The sequence below is a fragment of the Heterodontus francisci genome, chromosome 4 (assembly GCF_036365525.1).
Source record: "Heterodontus francisci isolate sHetFra1 chromosome 4, sHetFra1.hap1, whole genome shotgun sequence".
Taxonomy (NCBI): Eukaryota; Metazoa; Chordata; class Chondrichthyes; order Heterodontiformes; family Heterodontidae; genus Heterodontus; species Heterodontus francisci.
This window is the reverse complement of record NC_090374.1, coordinates 62,352,906-62,376,003: the sequence shown is the minus strand read 5'-3', so window position 1 is coordinate 62,376,003 and position 23,098 is coordinate 62,352,906.

Genomic DNA, 23,098 nt, shown 5'->3' with positions numbered 1-23,098 from the left:
TGGGAGGAAACCGGAGCACCCGGAGGAAACCCACGCAGACACAGGGAGAACTTGCAAACTCCACACAGGCAGTACCCAGAATTGAACCCGGGTCGCTGGAGCTGTGAGGCTGCGGTGCTAACCACTGCGCCACTGTGCCGCCCTTCTGTATATTCTATATTTATCTTCTGTATATTCTAGTCTGTGTATTGGCAAACTAGATATTTTGGATCAAATCTTTTGATAAAGGAGACTTTTTTCTCTAATCTGTGGTAACCTAACCATGTTATCTTTAACCCACATCAACATGTACATATATCCATAGCTACAGCACACATATAAAACATCAAAAAATAGCATCCATTCAACCTGGAAATATTCTGCTTAATGAAGTCAATTAAAACAATTACTTTTTAAAGAATTAGAAATTCTGATTATATAGTGAAGAGAAATGCGCAGATACAAAGGTTTTTTGAACACGTTTGAAGTATTCTCATTGACAGTTTGCTCTAGACATGAGTGATGTATTGCTACATGTCAGACATGTTTCTGCTAACATTTATCTTACTGCTGCTGTACCTTCTGTGAATCCAAATTTAATAAATGAGGTTCTTGCAATTTTTTTCTGGTAGAGATAACCAAATAGTACAGTTTGTATTTAATTCATTTGACAGAAGCCTAGCATTGAACATTTGTTGTGTATACCTCTTTGCAAGCAATTTGATTTGTGTTTGCCCCATAACTGAGTCTTACCTTATTTTTAAATGAACTTTGCACCTTTACTAACTTTTGTTAAACTAGTGCTCTGGATAAATTGATGTCACTTTAAAAAAAAATTATCTTACTAAATGTACTTGAATGCTACTTTAATTTTGGGTGCTGGATTGAGTCGTCAGGTTATTTGGTATTTAATTAAGATTATCTTAATTGATCTAAAATTGTGATTTTTCTCAAATAGATAATGTTAAGAGTTCAAACTGTAGTCTTACAAATGCAAAAGCTTTTGTTGAGTTTTTACCAGTCGTGATTGATTACCCAGAAAGAATTATGCCTGCAGAAATAGTCTGCAATTGAAGATACCTTAATTGCTAATTCCAGGGATAACTTAAATTGGATGAATGGCTCTATTTACATGATAATACATGTTTGTCAACTGATTGCTATCTAGTTGACAAAATAAAGAAATGCTGCAGGATCTTGTTCACCACTAAACTGCTGGCTGCTGCAGGGAAATTCATAGCACTCTGGGCTGACCAGTTTTATAAGTTTTCAGGTCATGCTTGCAAATACTGAAAAAAGTAACAGTGCACAACAGTGATAAAGCTCCACTCCATTGCCCTTTCAGCCAATTCACTTGAGCTGAAGCAAATTGTGCAAAACTTTTAGAGTCCTGTTTGAACCAGAACTGAGCTTCAAACTCCATGTTGCATCTCTCGACGAGACTGCCTCTTACCACTATGAATGGGATTAAAACAATGGAATCCGTTTTCCTCATGTTAAGATAGAGAAAATGTTGACATTCTTGACTTGATATCAAGCAACAGTAGTCTACAACCCACAGGAGATTGAGAGAAATAATGGAGACATGGATCTGGGTGTCATCAACATATACATGGAAGCTGGCACAATGCCTATAAATGATGTCACGATTGAGCTATTTGTGATTGAGTGGGTAGAATTATCATTGAATCATAAAATCAGGCAGCACAGAAAGGAGCTATATGGCCCATTGCTAGACAAGGGTAGAACCACATGATACTCTCTGGAATTTAGAAGAATGAGGTGATCTTTTTGAAGCATACAAGTTTCTGAAGGGACTTGACAGGGTAGACACTTTGAGATTATTTCCCCTGGTTGGGGAATCTAGAACATGGGGCACAGGCTCAGGATAAGGGGTCAATCATTTGGGACTGAGATAAAGAGAAGTTTCTTCACTCAGAGGGCTGCAAATCTCTGGAATTCTCTACCCCAGAGGGTTGTGGATGCATCATTGAATCTATTCAAGGCTATGATGAATAATGTTTTGGCCTCTAAGGGAATCAAGGGATGTTGGGAGCAGGTGGCAAAGTGGAGTTGAGGCAGAAGATCAGCCATGGTCGTATTGAATGGCAGAGCAGGCTCGAGGGGCTGTATGGTTCTTCTCCTGCTCCAATTGCTTATGTTCCTATGCTCACACAAAGTTGTCTCATTGAACTGGACTACAGTAGAAGAGAACATCATAGTCAACTACATTAAAATATATTAAGATGTCCAGAAGAACATGAAGGATCACAGAGGATATAATTTATGACTTTGGCCGAGGCTTTCACAGCAGCATGAGAAGAGCAGAAACTGGGCTGGACAGATTCAAAACAAGAAATCAAACATATTGTTCCTATTCAGTGCTGAAAATAACAGTGAGGCTAGCAGCATTCACTTATTATGGAGTAAATCCCACAGCAACTTCCAACACATGAGCACTTAAATGTGTAAATCCAGAAGGTGCCTTCAAAGATGTCCTGCTCCTCCACAAGCTGTGCTGTAGCAGATCTCACCAATGGATTCAGCACCGAAATCAATGTACTGGCGTGAAGTTGCAATATTTGCCCACTCGTCACCATTACACCAGAAAAAGTTGGGGCTGGATTTTTAATGTTATGTTAAGTGATAATTCGTGCCAAACAACCTGACACTGAAAATTTAATTTTAAACGTATGCAATCTCATTCCTTCCGAATGTAATCGTTGTTGGAGATTTTTAAAAATTGTTCACTTTATCTCCCCCTCTCTTATCTCTCCCTCTTAATCCCTTCTTTCTTTCCCAATCTTTATTTGACTTTCTGTACGTGGTTTAAATCTAATTCATACTGATTTATACTTCCCGGTTTTGACTCTACATAGAAGAAATTCATTCATGCACAGCTGTTTCTATCATTGAAGAACACACACAGGCCATGTGGGTAATGTCCCGTAGTGCTGTTTGCCCCCAGGGAATTGATATAACTCTGTGTAGTTCCACTAGGAGCAACACTCTGTGAACAAATTTCTCTCCCTGCATGTGTCAGTGAGGATTCTTTAATCTGATTGGTTGAAGAGTCTTACTGTGTCTTGCCCTGCTCACAGATGCCACAGATCCCCTCTAGAGGACGCCACCATGGATCAGCTGCCCAATGTCATCATGGGTGAGAAATTAGTTATATAGCGCTACTTCTAGCAATGCTATGCAGGCTTATGTTGATTCCCCATGGGCAATCAGTACTGAGGGCCACTACCTGCAGAAGCAATGCTATGCAAAAGAATTTCTCACCCAAGTCTCTGCTCAAAATCCTGAAAAAACTCTGAGAAATAGTCAGCCTAGTGAATAGCGAGCGCCATTCCTTCGCCCAAACTACAAAACATTACTGTCTGTTCTGGAAGAGCTAACGTGTAGCTTATACTTTGTTAGAATCATAGAATAGTTACAGCAGAAAAGGAAGCCATTTGGCCCATCATGTCTGTGCCAGCTGTCTGCAAGATCAACACAGCGAGTCCCATTCCCCAGCCTTTTCCCATAGCCCTGCAAATTTTTCTCTTCAGAAAATTATCCAATTTGTTTTTAGAGGCCTCAATTGAATCTGTCTTCACCACACTCTCTTGCGGTGCATTCCTGATCCTAACCACTCACTGTGTAAAAGGGTTCTTCCTCATGTCCTCTTTGCTTCTTCTGCCATTCACCTTAAATCAATGTCCTTTGGTTCTCGACCCTTCTGCCAATAGTTCTCCCTATCTACTCTGTCCAGGCCCCTCATGATTTTGAACACCTCTATCAAATCACCTCTCAATGTTTTCTTCTCCAAGGAGAACAGCTCCAGCTTCTCCAATCCATACACATTATTGAAGCTCTTCCTCCATGGAACCATTCTCATAAATCTTTTCTGCACCCTCACTAATGCCTTCACATCCTTTCTGAAGTGTGGTACCCAGAATTGGACACATTACTCTCGTTGATGCTGAACCGGTGTTTTATGAAGGTTTACCATAACTTCCTTGGTTTTGCACTCCATGTCTCTATTTATAAAGCCCAGGATCCTGTATGCCTTATTAGTGCCTACTCAGCTGTTCTTGCCACCTTCAATGAATTGTGCACGTATGTCCTCAGGTCCATCTGCACTTGCACCCCCTTTAAAATCCTTTATTTTATCTTGCCTCTCCTCATTCTTCCTACCAACATTTATCACTTCACACTTCTCTTCATTAAACTTCATCTGTCATGTGCCCACCCATTCCACTGGCCTGTCTATGTCCTCTTGAAGTCTATCACTATACTCCTCACAGTTGTTAATTAGTTTCCAGTCAATAATCATTTATTTTTACCGAGTCTTGAAATATTACCAAGTTCTAGATATTCTCAATAGCTAAATAAGTGTTGTAATCCCAACCTAAATTATCTCACAATTCAATACTTCTCCTTGATGAGTTGTAAATATTCCTGGATACAAGGTGTTCAGGAAAGAAAAGGGAGATGAGTGGCACTATTGATTAAGGAGTGCATTACAGTGCAGGAGAGAGAGGATATCCCAGATGGGTCAAGGACAGAATCTATTTGACTAGAGCTAAGGAACAGAAAAGGTGCTACACATTGCTCAGTGTAGTCTATAGGCCACCAACTAGTGGAAAGGATGTAGAGGAACAAATTTGCAAGGAAATTATAGGGAGGTGCAAGATTATAGAGCAGTTATAATGGAGGACTTTCATTATCTGAATATAGACTGGGATAGTAGTAGCGTAAAGGGCAGAGAGTTCCTAGAGTGTAGGAAAATGTTCCAAAGCAGTATCTTTCCAAATCAATGAGGGGGGAGGCACTGCTGGACCTGGTTCTTGGGAATGAGATGGGCCAAGTGGATCAAATATCAGTCAGAGATCATTTAGGGGACAGTGATCATTGTGTCATAAGGTTTAGGTTGGCTATGGAAAAGAACAATTGAACAATTGAATAATTAACTGGGGGAAGGCCAACTTCAATGGGGTAAGAATGGATCTGGGTCAAATAAATTGGAATCAAAGGCTGGCAGGAAAAACAGGAGCTGAACAATGGGCTACCTTCAAAGAAGAGATAATTCAGGCACAGGCAAGGTATATTTCCTCTAAGGGGAAAGGTAGGATATACAAATCCAGAGCTATAGAGATTAAGATGAAGAAGAAAAAGTGTGCTTATGACAGATTCAGGTGGATAATACAATGGAGAACCAGGCTGAATATAGAAGGTTCAGATCGATAAGAAAAGCAAAAAGGAAGTATGAAAAGATGCTAAAGGCTAACATAAAGGGAATCTCAAAGTCTTCTATAGGCATATAAATAGTAAAAAGGTGGTAAAAGGAGGATTAGGGACCAAAAAGTGGGTATACACATGGAGGCAAGGGGAATAGCTGAGGTGGAAAATTAATACTTTGCATCTGTATTTACTAAGGAAGAAGATGCTACCTAGGCCACAGTGAAAAAGGAGGTAAGTAATACACTAGAAGGATGTAAAATTTATAAGGAGGAGGTATTAGATAATCTGTCTATACTTAAAGTTGAGAAAGCACCAGGACCGGATATGAACATACAAACTAGGAGCAGGAGTAGGCCATTTGGCCCTTTGAGCCTGCTCCGCCATTCAATAAGTTTATGGCTGAGCTGATTATGCCACATTTCCACCTACCCCCAATAACCTTTCACCCCCTTGCTTATCAAGAATCTATCTACCACTGCTTAAAAATATTCAAAGACTCTGCTTCCACTGCCTTTTGAGGAAGAGAATTCCAAAGACTCATGACCCTCAGTGAGAAAAAATTTCTCCTCATCTCTGTCTTAAATGGGCAACCCCTTATTTATAAACAGTGACTCCTAATTCTAGATTCTTCCACAAGGGGAAACATCCTTTCCACATCCACCCTGTCAAGACCCCTCAGGATCTTATATGTTTCAATCAAGTTGCCTCTTACTCTTTGAAATTCCAGCAGATACAAGCCTAGCCTGTCCAATCTTTCCTCGTAAGACAGTCCACCTATTCAAGGTAGTAGTTTAGTAAACCTTCTCTGTACTGCCTCCAACGTATTTACATCTTTCCTTAAATAAGGAGACCAGTACTGTACACAGTACTCCAGATGTGGTCTCACCAATGCCATAGAGTCATAGAGTTTTACAGCACAGAAACAGGCCCTTTGGCCCAACGCGCCTGCGCTGACCATCAAGCACCCATACAATCTAATCGCATTTTCCAGCACATGGCCCGTAGCCTTGTATGCTATGCCATTTCAAGTGCTTATCTAAATACTTCTTAAATGTTGTGAGGGTTCCTGCCTCTACCACTTCATCAGGCAGTGTGTTCCAGATTCCAACCACCCTCTGGGTGAAAAAAATCTTTCCTCAAATCCCCTTTAAACCTCCTGCCGTTTTCCTTAAACCTATGCCCCCTGGTTAGTGACCCCTCCGCGAAGGGAAAAAGTTCCTTCCTATCTATTCTATCAATGCCCCTCATAATTTTGTATACCTCAATCAGGTCCCCCCTCAACTGTCTCCGCTCTAAGGAAAACAACCCTAGCCTATCCAGTCTCTCTTCATAACTGAAATGCTAAGCCCAGGCAACATCCTGGTGAATCTCCTCTGCACTCTCTCCTGTGTAATCATATCCTTCCTATAGTGTGGTGACCAGAACTGTACACAGTACTCCCAGCTGTGGCCTAAACAGCTTTCTATACAGCTCCATCATAACCTCCCTGCTCTTAAGTTCTGTGCCTCAGCTAAAAAAGGCAAGTATCCCATATGCCTTCCTAACCACCTTATCTACCTGTGCAGCTGCCTTCAGTGATCCATGGACAAGCACACCAAGGTCCCTCTGACCCTCTGTACTCCCTCGGGTCCTACCATCCATTGTAAATATTCCCTTGCCTTGTTAGTCCTCCCAAAGTGCAACACCTCACACTTCTCAGGATTAAACTTCATCTACCACTGCTCCGGCCATCTTACCAGCCCATCTACATCGTCCTGTAATCTAAGGCTTTCCTCCTCACAATTTACGACACCACCAACTTTCTTGTCATCTGCAAACTTACTGATCATACCTACTGTATTCACGTCTAAATCATTAATGTACACTACAAACAGTAAGGGTCCCAGCACCGATCCCTGTGGTACCCCACTGGTCACAGTCCTCCATTCGCAAAAACAACCCTCAACCATCACCCTCTGCCTCCTGCCACTAAGCCAATTTTGGATCCAATTTGCCTATTACCCTGGATCCCATGGGCTCTTCTTAACCAATCTCCCATGCGGGACCTTATCAAAAGCCTTACTGAAGTCCATGTAGACCACATCAACTGCTTTACCCTCATCTATACATCTAGTCACCTCCTCAAAAAATTCAATCAAATTTGTTAGACATGATCTCCCCCAACAAAGCCATGCTGACTATCCCTGATTATTCCCTGCCTCTCCAAGTGGAGATTAATCCTGTCTCTCTCAGTTTTTCCAATACTTTCCCTACCACTGACGTTAGACTCACAGGCCTATAATTACCTGGTTTATCCTTGCTACCCTTCTTGAATAATGGTACCACATTCGCTGTCCTCCAGTCCTCTGGTACCTCTCCTGTGGCCACAGAGTATTTGAACATTTGTGTCAGAGCCCCTGCTATCTCCTCCCTTGCCTCACATCGCAGCCTGGGATACATCTCATCTGGGCCTGAGGATTTATCCACCTTCAAGCCCGCTAAAACAGCTAATACTTCCTCCTTTTCAATGCTAATTTGATCAAGTGTATCACAATCTCCCTCCCTGGTCACTGCATCTACATTGTCCTTCTCCATAGTGAACACAGATGAAAAGTAATCATTCAAAAACTCACCTCTGTCCTCCGGCTCCACACACAGATTGCCTCTTTGATTCCTAATGGGCCCCACTTTTTCCCTGGTTATCCACTTTCCCTTAACATACTTATAAAACACCTTGGGATTTTCCTTTTATCTTGTCTGCCAGTGATTTTTCATGTCCCCTCTTTGGTCTCCCAATTACTTTTTTAAGTACCCCCCTACACTTTCTATACTCTTTTAGGGCCTCCACTGTTTTCAGCGCTCTAAATCTGCCATAAGCCTCCTTTTTTTTCTTTATCCAATCCTCTATATCCCTTGACATCCAGGGTTCCCCTTGATTTGTTGGTCCTACCCTTCACCTTTACGGAAACATGTTTTCCCTGAACCCTCACTATTTCCTTTCTGAAAGACTCCCACTGGTCTGATGTAGACTTTCTTATAAGAAGCTGCTCCCAGTCCACTTTGGCTAGATCCTGTTTTATCATATCGAAATCTGCCTTCCCCCAATTCAGTACTTTTATTTCCGGTCCCCCTATGTCCTTTTCAACAACTACCTTAAATCTTCCAGAGTTCTGGTCACTATCCCCGAAATGTTCCCCCATTGCCACTTTTACCACTTGTCCAGCTTCATTCCCTAGGATTAAGTCCAGTACCGCTCCTCCTCTTGTAGGACTATCTATGTGCTGGCTCAAAAAGCACTCCTGAATGCACTTGAAGAATTCTGCCCCCTTAAAGCTTTTTGCACTAATACTATCGCCTCTAATATAGGGGAAGTTGAAATCCCCTACTATTATTAGCCTAGTATTTTTGCACCTCTCTGAGATTTGCCTATCTATCTGCTCCTCTATCTCTCTCTGACTGTTTGGAGGCCTGTAGTACACTCCCAGCCAAGTGATTGCCCCCTTTTTGTTTTAAGTTCTACCCATATGGCATCATTGGAGGAACTTTCTAAGATATCATCCCTCCTTACTGCAGTAATTGACTCCTTAATCAACAATGCAATGCCACCTCCTCTTTTATCCCCTGTATATGGCCTGTATAGCTGAAGCATAACCTCCCTACTTTTGTATTCAATTCCCCTCATGATAAACGATGACATTCTATTAACTTTTCTAATTACGTGCTGTACCTGCATACTAACCTTTTGCAATTTATGGACTAGGACACCCAGATCCCTCTGCATCTCAGAGCTCTGCAATCTCTCACCATTTAGATAATATGCTTCTTTTTTATTCTTCCTGCCAAAGTGGACAATTTCACACTTTCCTACATTATACTCCATTTGCCAGGTCTTTGCCCACTCACTTAACCTAACTATATCCTATTGTAGCCCCATGATGTCCTCTTCACAAGTTACTTTCCTACCTATCTTTGTGTCATCAGCAAATTTAGCAACCATACCTTTGGTCCTTTCATCTAAGTCATTGATACAAATTGTAAAAAGTTGAGGCCCCAGAACTGATCCCTGTGGCACACCACTTGTTACATCTTGCCAACCAGAAAATGACCCATTTATGTCTAGTCTCTGTCTCCTGTTAGCTAGCCAATCTTCTATCCATGCCAATATGTTACCACCTAACCTTTGATGTGGCACCTTATCAAATGTCTTTTGGAAATCTAAGTACAATACATCCACCGGTTCCCCTTTATCCATGGCACATGTACCTCCCTCAAAGAACGCCAATAAATTGGTAAAACATAATTTCCCTTTCACAAAACCATGTTGACTCTGCCTGATTACCTTGAATTTTTCTAAATGCCCTGCTATAATGTCTTTAATAATAGATTATAACATTTTCCCTAAGACTGATGTTAAGCTAACTGGCCTGTAGTTTCCTGCTTTCTGTCTCCCTTTTTGAATAAAGGAGTTGCATTTGCTATTTTCCCATCTAACGGAACCTTCCCCGAATCTAGGGAATTTTGGAAAATTAAAACTAACGCATCAACTATCTCACTAGCCACTTCTTTTAACACCCTAGCATGAAGTCCATCAGGACCCGGGGACTTGTCAGCCCGCAGCTCCAACAATTTGGTCAGTACCACTTCCCTGGTGATTGTAATTTTCTTGAGTTCCTCCCTCCCTTCCATTTCCTGCCTTACAGCTAAGACTGGAATGTTACTTGTATCCTCAATAGTGAAGACAATGCAAAATATCTGTTCAATTCATCTGCCATCTCCTTATTTTCCCTTATTGTTTCCCCGGACTCACCTTCTATAGAACCAACACTCACTTTGTTAACTTTTTTCTTTTTGAAATATCGATAGAAACTCTTGCTATCTGTCTTTATATTTCTAGCTAGCTTTCTCTCATACTCTAATTTTACCTTCCTTATCAATCTTTTAGTCATTCTTTGCTGTTTTTTATATTCTGTCCAATCTTCTGACCTGCCTCCCATCTTTGCGCAATTATAAGCTTTTTCTTTACGTTTAATACTATCTTAAACAATTTTAGTTAACCACGGATGGTGGGTCCCACCCTTGGAATTTTTCTTTCTCGTTGAAAGGTAGCTATTCTGTGTATTCTGACATATCCCTTTAAATATCTGCCATTGCATCTCTAGTGACCTCTTCCTTAACTTGATTTGCCAGTTCACTTTAGCTAGCTCTGCTTTCATTCCCTCATAATTGCCCTTATTTAAGTTTAAAATACTAGTCTTGGACTCACTCTTCTCTCCCTCAAACTGAATGTAAAATTCAATCATATTATGATCGCTGCTACCTTGGGGCGCCTTAACTATGAGGTCATTAATTAATCCTATCTCATTGCACAATACCAGGTCTAGTATAGCCTACTCTCTGGTTGGCTCCAGAACTTATTGTTCCAAGAAATTATCCCCAAAACATTCTATGTACTCCTCATCTAGGCTACCATCTAATTTTTCCAGTCTATATGTAGGTTGTAAGTTTTAATGAAATCACCTCTCATTCTTCAAAATGTTAACGAATACAGGCCTAGCTTCTGCAATCTCTCCTAATAAGACAATCCTGCCATCCCAGGGATTAGTCTGGTGAACCTTTGTTGCACTCTCTCTATGGCAAGTATATTCTTCCTTAGATAAGGAGACCAAAACTGTACACAACACTCCAGGTGCAGTCTCACCAAGGCTCTATACAATTTCAGCAAGACATCTTTTCTTCTGTACTCAAATTCCTTTGCAATGAAGGCCAACATACCATTTGACTTCCTAATTGCTTGCTGCACCTGTATGCTAGCTTTTAGTGACTTATGAACAAGGACACCCAGGTCCCTTTGGACATCAACACTCCCCAACCTCTCACCATTCAAGAAATACTCTGCCTTTCTGTTTTTTTCTACCAAAGTGGATCTCTTCACACTTATTCACATTATATTCCATCTGCCATGTTTTTGCCCATTCACTTAGCCTGTCCAAATCCCCTTGAAGCATCCTTGCAGCCTCCTCAAAACTTACATTCCCTCCTAGTTCTGTGTCATCAGCAAATTTGGAAATATTACATTTGGTTCCCACATTCCAAATATATATAGATTGTGAACAGTTGTGGCTCAAGCACTGATCCTTGCGGTACCCCACTAGAAACAGTCTGCCATCCTGAGAATGGCTCTTTTATTCCTACTCTCTTCTTTCTGTCTATTAACCGATTCTCAATCCATAGCAGTATAGTATCCCCAGTCCCATGTGCTCTAATTTTGTTTACCATCCTCCTGTGTGTGACCTTATAAAAAGCCTCTGAAAATCCAAATACACCACATCCACTGGCTCTCCTTTATCTATGCTACAAGTAACATCCTCAAAAAACTCCAACAGGTTTGTCAGACATGATTTTCCTTTCAAAAATCCATGTTGACTCTGACCAATCATATCATTATTTTCCAAGTGTCCAGTTATCTCATCCTTTATAATCGATTCTAACATTTTCCCTACTACTGATGTCAAAATAACAGGTCTGGAGTTCTCTGTTTTCTCTCTTGCTCCCTTCTTAAATAGTAGGGATACATTAGTCAGGGATACTGCGGGACGTGAGAGTGGAAATTGTGGAGGTACTGGCCATAATTTTTCAATCTTCCTTAGACTCAGGGATGGTGCCAGAGGACTGGAGAATTGTAAATGTTGCACCCTTGTTCACAAAAGCGAGTAAAGATAAGCCCAGCAACTATAGGCCAGTCAGTTTAACTTTGGTGGTGGGGAAACTTCTAGAAATAATAATTCAGGACAAAATTGATAGGTGCATGGACAAATTGTGTTTATTAATGAAAACCAGCATGGATTTGTCAAGGGAAAATCATGGTTAACTAACTTGCTGGAGTTGTTTGAAGAGGTCACAGAGAGGGTTGATGAGGGAAATGCTGTTGATATGGTGTACGTGGACTTCCAGCAGGCATTTGATACAGTGCCACACAACAGACTTGTGAGCAAAGTTATAGCTCATGGAATAAAAGGGACAGTCGCAAAATGGATTTGAAATTGGCTGTGTGACAGGAAACAGAGAGTAGTGATTGATCGATGTTGATCGGGCTGGAGGAAGATTTGTAGTGGAGTTCCCCAGGGGTCAGTGTTGGGAGCATTGCTCTTCCTGATATATATTAATGACCTAGACCTTGGCATACATGGCACAATTGCAAATTTAGGGATGATATGAAACTTGGAATCATTGTGAACTGTGAGGAGGATAGTGTAGAACTTCAAAAGGACATAGACAGGTTGGTGGAATGGGCGGACAAGTGGCAGATGAAATTTAATGCAAAGAAGCATGAAGTGATTCATTTTGGTGGGAAGAATGCGGAAAAACGATATAGAATAATAGGTACAATTCTAAAGGGAGTGTTAAAACAGAGGGACCCAGGGGTATAAGTGCATAAATCATTGAAGTTGGCAGAACAGGTTGAGAGAGCAGTTGATAGAGCATACAGTATCCTAGGCTTTATTAACAGGGACATAAAGAGCAACGAGGTTATGTTGAACTTGTATAAGACACTAGTTTGGCCTCAGCTGGAATATTGCATCCAGTTCTGGGTGCCGTACTTTAGGAATGATGTGAAAGCATTGGAGAGAGTGTAGAAAAGATGGACGAGAATGGTTCCGGGGATGAGGGACTTCAGTTATGAAGATAGATTGGAGAAGTTGAGACTATTTTCCTAAGCGAGGAGAAGCCTGAGAGGTGATTTGTTGAAGGTATTCAAAGTCATGAGCTATCTGGACAGAGTAGATAGAGAGAAACTGTCCCCACTTGTGAAAGGATCGAGAATGAGAGGGCACAGATTTAAAGAAATTGGCAAGAGAAGCAAAAGCGACATGAGGAAAAGCTTTTTCATGCAGTGAGTTGTTACTGCACTGCCTGAGCGTGTGATGCAGGCAGGTTCAATTGAGGCATTCAAAAGGGAATTAGACTGTTATCTGAAAAGGAAGAATGTGCAGGGTTATGGGGAGAAGGCGGAAGAATGGCTCTAGGTGAATTGTTCATTCGGAGAGCTGGTGCATGCACAATGAGCCAAATGGCCTCCTTCTGTGCTGTAATAATTCTGTGATTCTGAGTTTCATACACACTGAAGAGGATGAGAAAAGGATGGTGATTGTCCAATGCTCTGTCTCCCAGAGAAGAGGAAGAAAATGCACTGATTAAAAGCAGATACCTACAGAGCTAAGGATCATCTGATTCAAGCTCATGGGGACTCAAAGAGAGGTGTGGAGAGTGGAAGTCAACTATTTGCTATCAATGAAATATTCTAATGATTGTTTGTAAATGGAGCTCTGCTACTATCTAATTTACAGCCAATTATTTCAAAATATAATGAGATTCTGAGAAAAATCATGCTGTGCATTTGATAGCAAAATATATATTCAGCATTGATAATGAAAACTTACTCAAATTATTTCTGTCAAATATTTGGTTCTTTAATTTGATATTGGAATGTTTTCAAAATTGAAGAGCTGTGTTATTCCCCTTACTGTATAATACTCAATAGTAGAATACCAGATTTCAGTGGCAAAATCAGAGAAGCAAAGATGTTTCATTCTGAAAACAAGGAGTTAACAGGATCCAACATATTTTGAACCCAAGTCACCAGATTAATACAACTCCTTTGGAGGTTGAACAATACAAATCTGTTGAAAAGATATGTTATCCAGGTACCCCGAGGCCAGCAAAGATTGACTGATAAATTTCTTTACCAACAACTGAGTAAACAGCCATAATTTACTGTAAAGAGACACTGACTGATCATAAAAGAGATTTTGGCTCTGCAGATGGGGGATTAAGTTGAGCTGGAAGGCTTGTGAAGAATTATTTTGATTTCAAGCTTCAGGCCTCAAGCATGAGCAATCAGGAACGTAACCCCATGCCTGGAAATAGCAGGAGAAAGAAGCATAGGCTAATTGTTGTACTCTTTTCAGTTTAAATTAACATGTTCCTTTCAGCTTACATGCGCTCACTGCTTTGCTTCTAGACCTCTGCCAATACCTCCTTTTGATGGCACTAAACAGCAAAAGACTTTGTGCATGAAGAGTGACCCACCCTATTGGGAGGAATTACTGCCTATATCTAGCTCCTCCCTGTTCAGATCCAAAACTGAGTAGATGGGACAATGAACTTGCCACTCCATAGTGCTGGGTGTTAATACTCTAACAATCAGCATCACCGTACTGTCCAATTCTAGTCCAGTATTAAATAAAGTTGTTCAGCTTAACAGTTGTATAAGTTGAACCATTAAATAAAATTTAACACAGCTAATAGCAGAGGATCAGTTTCCCTGCCCAGTTCCCTCTGCCTTGCCTACCCCTTCTCTGCTTTCTAAAACTTCCCCACCCAATCCTCTCAGTTTTTTCCCTTTCCCCTTCTGTTCCATATCCAATATTTTGTTCTCCTTAGTGCAAAGTGATCTGAGACATCTTCTACATTAACGACACGAAAGAATTACAAATTGTTAGAAACATAGCAAGTTCAACAAAAATCCTTTCAGAAGCCATAAATAAATTGCTCATAGAACACACAGTTCCTCCATTAGCCTCAACAGCTTCCCCTCTTTATCTATCCCGTTAGTTCTAGTGTTTCATGCTCTATGGGTTGTTGTTTCCATAAGCTTAGTAAACAAAAGAAAATACATTTCTTTTTTACAAAAACCAACAAATTCAAGGTAAATGAATGGCACTTTTATCTTTCCAGCTGGCTCCAGGTTCAGTGTCAGGAGAATGGCCGAGAGGCTTCTCTGTCTTATGTTTATGGAGCAAAGTGTAGGTTAACTTCTGAAATGGAAAGCTACTGCTTGTATGTGGGGTAAATGGCCTCTGACAGAGCATTTTATACACTCATAGGGTCAGTGACCTGATGTCAGGGCCAATGCACTGACCCAGTCCTGTGCTTAATTGTACTTGAACCATGATGTCATTTTTCATCATGACATAAGTGTATTGATGTGATAAATGTTTCAGTCCATTTACTGGCTGATCTGGGAGCACTGAGAACTAACGTGATTCAGAAGAGCCTGGAAAAGTTGTTGTTTGTGGGTCTTCAACACTGTTGAATTTATGTGAACAGGTAATTTACCTTTAACACTGCAATTGGCTGAGAAGAAGCAGAATCTGCTCATCATGAAAAGCATGATCGACCAACAATCAAGGACTCTACAGTGAGCTTGAACATACCTTTAGACTACAGAAAGATAAACATTGAAAAGTGTTGAGTCAGTTGCTGCAGGCCAATTATACTTTGTTTTTAAATTCAATAATGACATTGGGGTGAATATTAGCTATGTGCGTGGTAATATATTAGTTTTTATCCACTGTAGGCATAAACCCACTGACAATCAATCCAATTAAAATCTCCAAATCATCTGTAATTCATACTGTGACCAGTAGACTTTCCTAATGATAGCTTTGCTCCATCACTTCTGTTACATAAAAGCCCATTATCATTTCACATTAGTTGGCTTGTAACATGAGGAGGCTGCTCGTAATGAATAATTGCTCATAGAGTTAGATGATGAGAGTTTGGGAAAAATTGGCTGCCCACCGAATTTCCTCAGTTTCACCCGTTCCTTCCATGACAACATGCACTGCACTGCACAGTTTGATGGCTCCACTTCTGACAGTTTCGGAGTGAAGAATGGAGTGAAACAGGGTTGTGTCCTGTCATGCAGGCCCCCACCTGCCAAGCATGAGGCATATTAATTTCTCCACATGGACATTAAATTTCAAACTGTTGTTGAAGTGAAGAAAGGACGTGTTTTTAAAAATTGCCAGATCTTGGTTGGAAAGACATTTGCATATTAACAGACAGTGTTTGGAGGAACAAAGCAACCATTCCCTGACACATTCAACACACAATGGACCCTCGGCTGGAAAGACATTTGCATATTAACAAGTCTCCGTCAATGAACAAAGTTTAAGAAGAATACTGGGCCCCAATGAAAAGCATGATCGACCAACAATCAAGGACTCTACAGTGAGTTCGAAGAACCATAACAACAACTCTTCAGATATTGCCTCAAACATTTCCACTTTATTTTTCTTCGGCTCTTTTTTGTCTCTATTTGCATATGCAAGCTAGCGTAGGCACGTCGTGTATCCGTAGGCGTCAACCGAATTAGAGTTTAAGTTCAAATATAATAAATTTCAACTTTTCTTCTTTAAACCTAAGAAAGCCTGTTTGTGCTGGTTTCTTTGCCTTATAATTGGAAAGCGGTGAACAAGGATTCACCAAAGTGGGAGCTAAAAACAGTGTAAAAAAATAAAACCTGTTACAGTAAGACCAGGTGATGGCTGAAAGGGAACCCTAGACCTCTTTCTTACCTGGTTGTAACAGTCCTAACCCCCACTCTGTTTGGCATTTTATTCTCCATGCTCCTGACCTTTGCTTTCTCTGCAGCTATGGAAGGTGTCTACTTGCACATTAAGCCAGACAGCAAGCTCTACAATCTATCAAGGCTGAAAGCGAAGACAAAAACACATTACATCCTGATCAGCGATCTCCTCTACGCTGATGATGCTATGCTAGTCACTCACATGGAAACTCAGCTACAAAGACTCATGGACTGTCTCTCCCATGCCTGTAACTTGTTCTCTTTGACTATAAGTGTCAAGAAAACCTTGGTCATGGGACAATGTGTTGCATCTCCACCCCTGATCACACTAAATAACACCCCACTGGAAGTGGTTAGCAAATTCTGCTACCTTGGATCCACAGTGACAGACAATCTGTCCCTTGATGCAGAGCTCGATACACGCTTAGGGAAAGCAGATACCACCTTTGACTGACTCGCGAAACGCTCATGGGATAACACCAAACTTAGGACCAAGCTGATGGTTTATAAGGCTTGTGTTCTCAGCACCTTGCTGGATGGCTGTGAAATATGGGTGACTTGTAGATACCAGGAAAAGGAAGTTTAATAATAATTTCCATCTTAGCTCTCTGTGACGCACTACAGATATATCCTGGCAGGACAAAATCACAAATGCGGCAGTCTTCTCAAAAGCAGAGCTCCCAAGTGTGTTGGCACTAATCAATCAGAGATGGCTTCGGTGGACCAGACGAATCTGCAGGATGGAAGATGGTCGCATACCCAAGGACCTTCTGTATGGTGAGGTGACTGGGGTCAGATGACCAGTGGGGTACCCAAAGCTCCACTTCAAGGATGCTTGCAAGCATGACATGAAGACCCTAAATGTCGACTATTGCAGCTGGGAGTCACTAGTAGGTGAAGGAGGGACATGGCGGTACATCCTATGGACTGGTGTGCACTACCACAATGACCAGTGGTTACAGCAACTTGGCAACAGGTGTCAATGCTGAAAACAATAACTCACAGCATCACATGGCAGCTTCATGTGTGGTGCTTGTGGAAGAAACTGCCTCTCAAGGATTGGCCTTCACAGCCATCAGAAAAGGTGCATCAAGAGAAGATACCCCACCTAAATGGATTGTTTGCTGCATGTCCATCATTTCTCATAGATGGAAGGATGCCAACCATGCAGAGTTAGATGAAGAGGGGTGGGAGGAAGTTGGGGGGAGCATAAACACTAACATGGACCAACTGGGCCAAATGACCTGTTTCTGTGCTGTATGTTCTATGTCATTCAATATGACAACCATAAAATGACAGCAAAGAAAAAGCTTGAATTTATATAGTACCTTTGGCAACTTCAGCAACAATTTGCACCTATAGAGTGCCTTTAATACAGTAAAATGACTCAAGCTGCTTAACAAGAGGGTTATCAAACAAATTTGACACCAAGCAACAGAAGGAGTTATTAGGACAGGTGACCAAAATCTTGGTTATAGAGTTAGGTTTTAATGAGCATCTTAAAAGAGTAGAGAGCGGTAGAGAGGCAGAAAGGGTTGGCGAGGGCAGCTGAAGCACGACTGCCAATGGTGGGCCAATGAAAATTGGGAGTGTGCAAGAGACCAGAATTGAATGAGTACAGAGATCTCAGACTGTTGAAGGATTGGAGGAGGTTACAGAGATAGGGAGGGGCAAAGCCATGGAGGGATTTGAAAACAAGGATGAGAATTTTAATATAGAGGTGCTGCCTGACCAGGAGCCAATGTAGGCCAGTGAGCACAGGGGTAATGGGCGAATGAGTCTTGGTACAAGATAGGTTATGGTACAAGACAGACTTTACTTTCCACACCAATACTCTAGGATCTACTCATACAACGGCTGGTCATCCTGTAAGCTTGTCAAACACCTGGGGTTTGGAAGAAGAAGGAACAGCTGTGAATTCCTCTCAGGATGGCAATGGATTTATCCAACTTCAACCTATCTCGTTGTTGTGGGACAGCTCAATCACCACACGAGGAGATTCAGGTATAGGTTTTGATCATTTATTCAAGCATATGCAGGGAGAATCCACCTCGAGCAGTCCAAGATAGTACTCTGATTTCACACACAAAGATACAAACATATCTTGTTCTTGTCGCACAATATGGTCAAACAATGGATGATTGATCATGCACTCCAATGAATATACCATTATAGTTTTATCAGTGCTCACAACAGATGTCTCTAGCCTGGATCCATTATCACTTTGTTTCATATCAGTCAAACATTCCATAGTTTGTTGGTTTGCTGATTGTGCGGTCCTGATTGTATGGCCTGGACCGATCCCAGCTCTAACCTTCACTCCCTAATTCTGCCTTTAGCCCTAGCAGCTTGTCTGTTTCTTTTCTCATCCTGAATTAATTTTATTCTGCTGAGTTGCCTTTCTAATTCACACTTTATGTCTTCTTAACCCCTTCACTTCTTAATGGACAGGGGATGGCAGCTATGGAAGGAATGAATGTTTAAAATGATGAATGGGATGCCACTTGTGTGGCGCAAATGTTACATGCCGCTTATGGATGTTGTCCAGGTTTTTGATGCATGTGGGCATGAACTGCTTCTTATCTGAGGAATGATGAATGGAACTGAATACTGTGCAATCATCAGTGAGCATCCCAACTTCATGATGAGGGATGGTCAATGAAGAAGAGGCTGAAGATGGTTGGGGCTAGGACAATGGCCTGAGGTACTCCTGCTACATTGTCCTGGAGCTGAGATGATTGGCATCCAAAAACCAGAAGCATCTTCTTTTGTGCGAGGTATGACTCCAACTAGCTGAGAATTTTCCCCTGATTCCTATTGAGCTCAATTATACCAGGTCTCCTTGATGTCAAACTCAGTCAAATGCTGCCTTGATATCAAGGGCAGTCACTCTCACCTCATCTCTGGAATTCAGCTCTTTTGTCCATGTTTGAGCCAAGGCTGTAATGAGGTCAGGAGCTGAGTGGTCCAGGCAGAACCCAAAATAAGCAACAGTGAGCAAGTTATTGGTGAGTAAGTGCCACTTGATCGCACTGTCAACAACACTTTCCATAGTTTACTGATGATTGAGAGTAGACTGACTGGGCTGTAATTGTCTGGATTGGATTTGTCCTGCTTTTTGTGGGCAAGATATACCTGGGCAATTTTCCATATTTACAGCACTGTGGGTGTACCTACCCCACATGGACTGCAGCGGTTCAAGAAGGCAGCTCACCACCACCTTCTCAAGGGCAATTAGGGATGAGCAATAAATGTTGGCCTGGCCAGCGATGCCCACATCCCATGAATGAATTTAAAAAAAGGTGGAGGCCAGTTTTGTCACTGGATAGGAACTGTTAATGTCAGAAGTCCTGATGATTACATCTACATCATCCTGGACTATTGGAAATGTTGCTATTCAGTGAAAGCTCTGTAGTCTGTCCAGCTAATACTTATTTTCTGCAGCAAAAGTGATGACAGTGTTGCCCCATGTAGTTCATGGCATCTGTCACTGCCTTTATTTATCTATGAACTGCAGATTGACTGATTTCGCAGACATCCCCTTGTGATAGCATCAGGCAATGAAAACACCACAGTTAAAAGAAGATCCTGTGCCAAATAGCGAGTTCTGCACATTTCAAAACACCTCCAGATTTTTTAATATTAATTTATGAAAAGTAGCAGGACCCCCTGAAATAATCAAGAGTGCAAAGCCTGCTATACTCTCAGCACCACATGAACTGCTATGCCTGTGCTGGGACGAGGGAGCAGTACCCCAGGACATGCGCGATGCCAACATCATCACCCTCTATAAAAACAAAGGTGATCGCGGTGACTGCAACAACTACCGTGGAATCTCCCTGCTCAGCATAGTCGGGAAAGTCTTTGCTCGAGTCGCTCTGAACAGGCTCCAGAAGCTGGCCGAGCGCGTCTACCCTGAGGCACAGTGTGGCTTTCGTGCAGAGAGATCGACCATTGACATGCTGTTCTCCCTTCGTCAGATACAGGAGAAATGCCGTGAACAACAGATGCCCCTCTACATTGCTTTCATTGATCTCACCAAAGCCTTTGACCTCGTCAGCAGACGTGGTCTCTTCAGACTACTAGAAAAGATCGGATGTCCACCAAAGCTACTAAGTATCATCACCTCATTCCATGACAATATGAAAGGCACAATTCAACATGGTGGCTCCTCATCAGAGCCCTTTCCTATCCTGAGTGGTGTGAAACAGGGCTGTGTTCTCGCACCCACACTTTTTGGGATTTTCTTCTCCCTGCTGCTTTCACATGCGTTCAAATTCTCTGAAGAAGGAATTTTCCTCCACACAAGATCAGGGGGCAGGTTGTTCAACCTTGCCCGTCTAAGAGCGAAGTCCAAAGTACGGAAAGTCCTCATCAGAGAACTCCTCTTTGCTGACGATGCTGCTTTAACATCTCACACTGAAGAGTGCCTGCAGAATCTCATCGACAGGTTTGCGTCTGCCTGCAATGAATTTGGCCTAACCATCAGCCTCAAGAAAATGAACATCATGGGGCAGGATGTCAGAAATGCTCCATCCATCAATATTGGCGACCACGCTCTGGAAGTGGTTCAAGAGTTCACCTACCTAGGCTCAACTATCACCAGTAACCTGTCTCTAGATGCAGAAATCAACAAGCGCATGGGTAAGGCTTCCACTGCTATGTCCAGACTGGCCAAGAGAGTGTGGGAAAATGGCGCACTGACACGGAACACAAAAGTCCGAGTGTATCAGGCCTGTGTCCTCAGTACCTTGCTCTACGGCAGCGAGGCCTGGACAACGTATGCCAGCCAAGAGCGACGTCTCAATTCATTCCATCTTCGCTGCCTTCGGAGAATACTTGGCATCAGGTGGCAGGACTATATCTCCAACACAGAAGTCCTTGAAGCGGCCAACACCCCCAGCTTATACACACTACTGAGTCAGCGGCGCTTGAGATGGCTTGGCCATGTGAGCCGCATGGAAGATGGCAGGATCCCCAAAGACACATTGTACAGCGAGCTCGCCACTGGTATCAGACCCACCGGCCGTCCATGTCTCCGCTATAAAGACGTCTGCAAACGCGACATGAAATCGTGTGACATTGATCACAAGTCGTGGGAGTCAGTTGCCAGCATTCGCCAGAGCTGGCGGGCAACCATAAAGACAGGGCTAAATTGTGGCGAAATTAGAAATTAGAACATTACAGCGCAGTACAGGCCCTTCGGCCCTCGATGTTGCGCCGACCTGTGAAACCATCTGACCTACACTATTCCATTTTCATCCATATGTCTATCCAATGACCACTTAAATGCCCTTAAAGTTGGCGAATCTACCACTGTTGCAGGCAGGGCGTTCCACGCCCTTACTACTCTCTGAGTAAAGAAACTACCTCTCACATCTGTCCTATATCTATCACCCCTCAACTTGAAGCTATGTCCCCTCGTGTTTGCCATCACCATCCGAGGAAAAAGACGCTCACTATCCACCCTATCTAACCCTCTGATTATCTTATATGTCTCTATTAAGTCACCTCTCCTCCTCCTTCTCTCCAACGAAAACAACCTCAAGTCCCTCAGCCTTTCCTCGTAAGACCTTCCCTCCATACCAGGCAACATCCTAGTAAATCTCCTCTGCACCCTTTCCATAGCTTCCACATCCTTCCTATAATGCGGTGACCAGAACTGCACGCAATACTCCAGGTGCGGTCTCACCAGAGTTTTGTACAGCTGCAGCATGACCTCGTGGCTCCGAAACTCGACCCCCCTACTAATAAAAGCTAACACACCATATGCCTTCTTCACAGCCCTATTAACCTGGTTAGCAACCTTCAGGGATTTATGCGCCTGGACACCAAGATCTCTCTGTTCATCTACACTACCAAGAATCTTCCCATTAGCCCAGTACTCTGCATTCCTGTTACTCCTTCCAAAGTGAATCACCTCACACTTTTCCGCATTAAACTCCATTTGCCATCTCTCAGCCCAGCTCTGCAGCCTATCTATGTCCCTCTGTACCCTACAACATCCTTCGGCACTATCCACAACTCCACCGACCTTCGTGTCATCTGCAAATTTACTAACCCACCCTTCTACACCCTCTTCCAGGTCATTTATAAAAATGACAAACAGCAGTGGCCCAAAAACAGATCCTTGCGGTACACCGCTAGTAACTAAACTCCAGGATGAACATTTGCCATCAACCACCACCCTCTGTCTTCTTTCAGCTAGCCAATTTCTGATCCAAAGCTCTAAATCACCTTCAACCCCATACTTCCGTATTTTCTGCAATAGCCTACCGTGGGGAACCTTATCAAACGCCTTACTGAAATCCATATACACCACATCCACTGCTTTACCCTCATCCACCTGTTTGGTCACCTTCTCGAAAAACTCAATAAGTCGAAGAGACTTAGTAGTTGGCAGGAAAAAAGACAGAGGCGCAAGGGGAGAGCCAACTGTGCAACAGCCCCGACAAACAAATTTCTCTGCAGCACCTGTGGAAGAGCCTGTCACTCCAGAATTGGCCTTTATAGCCACTCCAGGCGCTGCTTCACAAACCA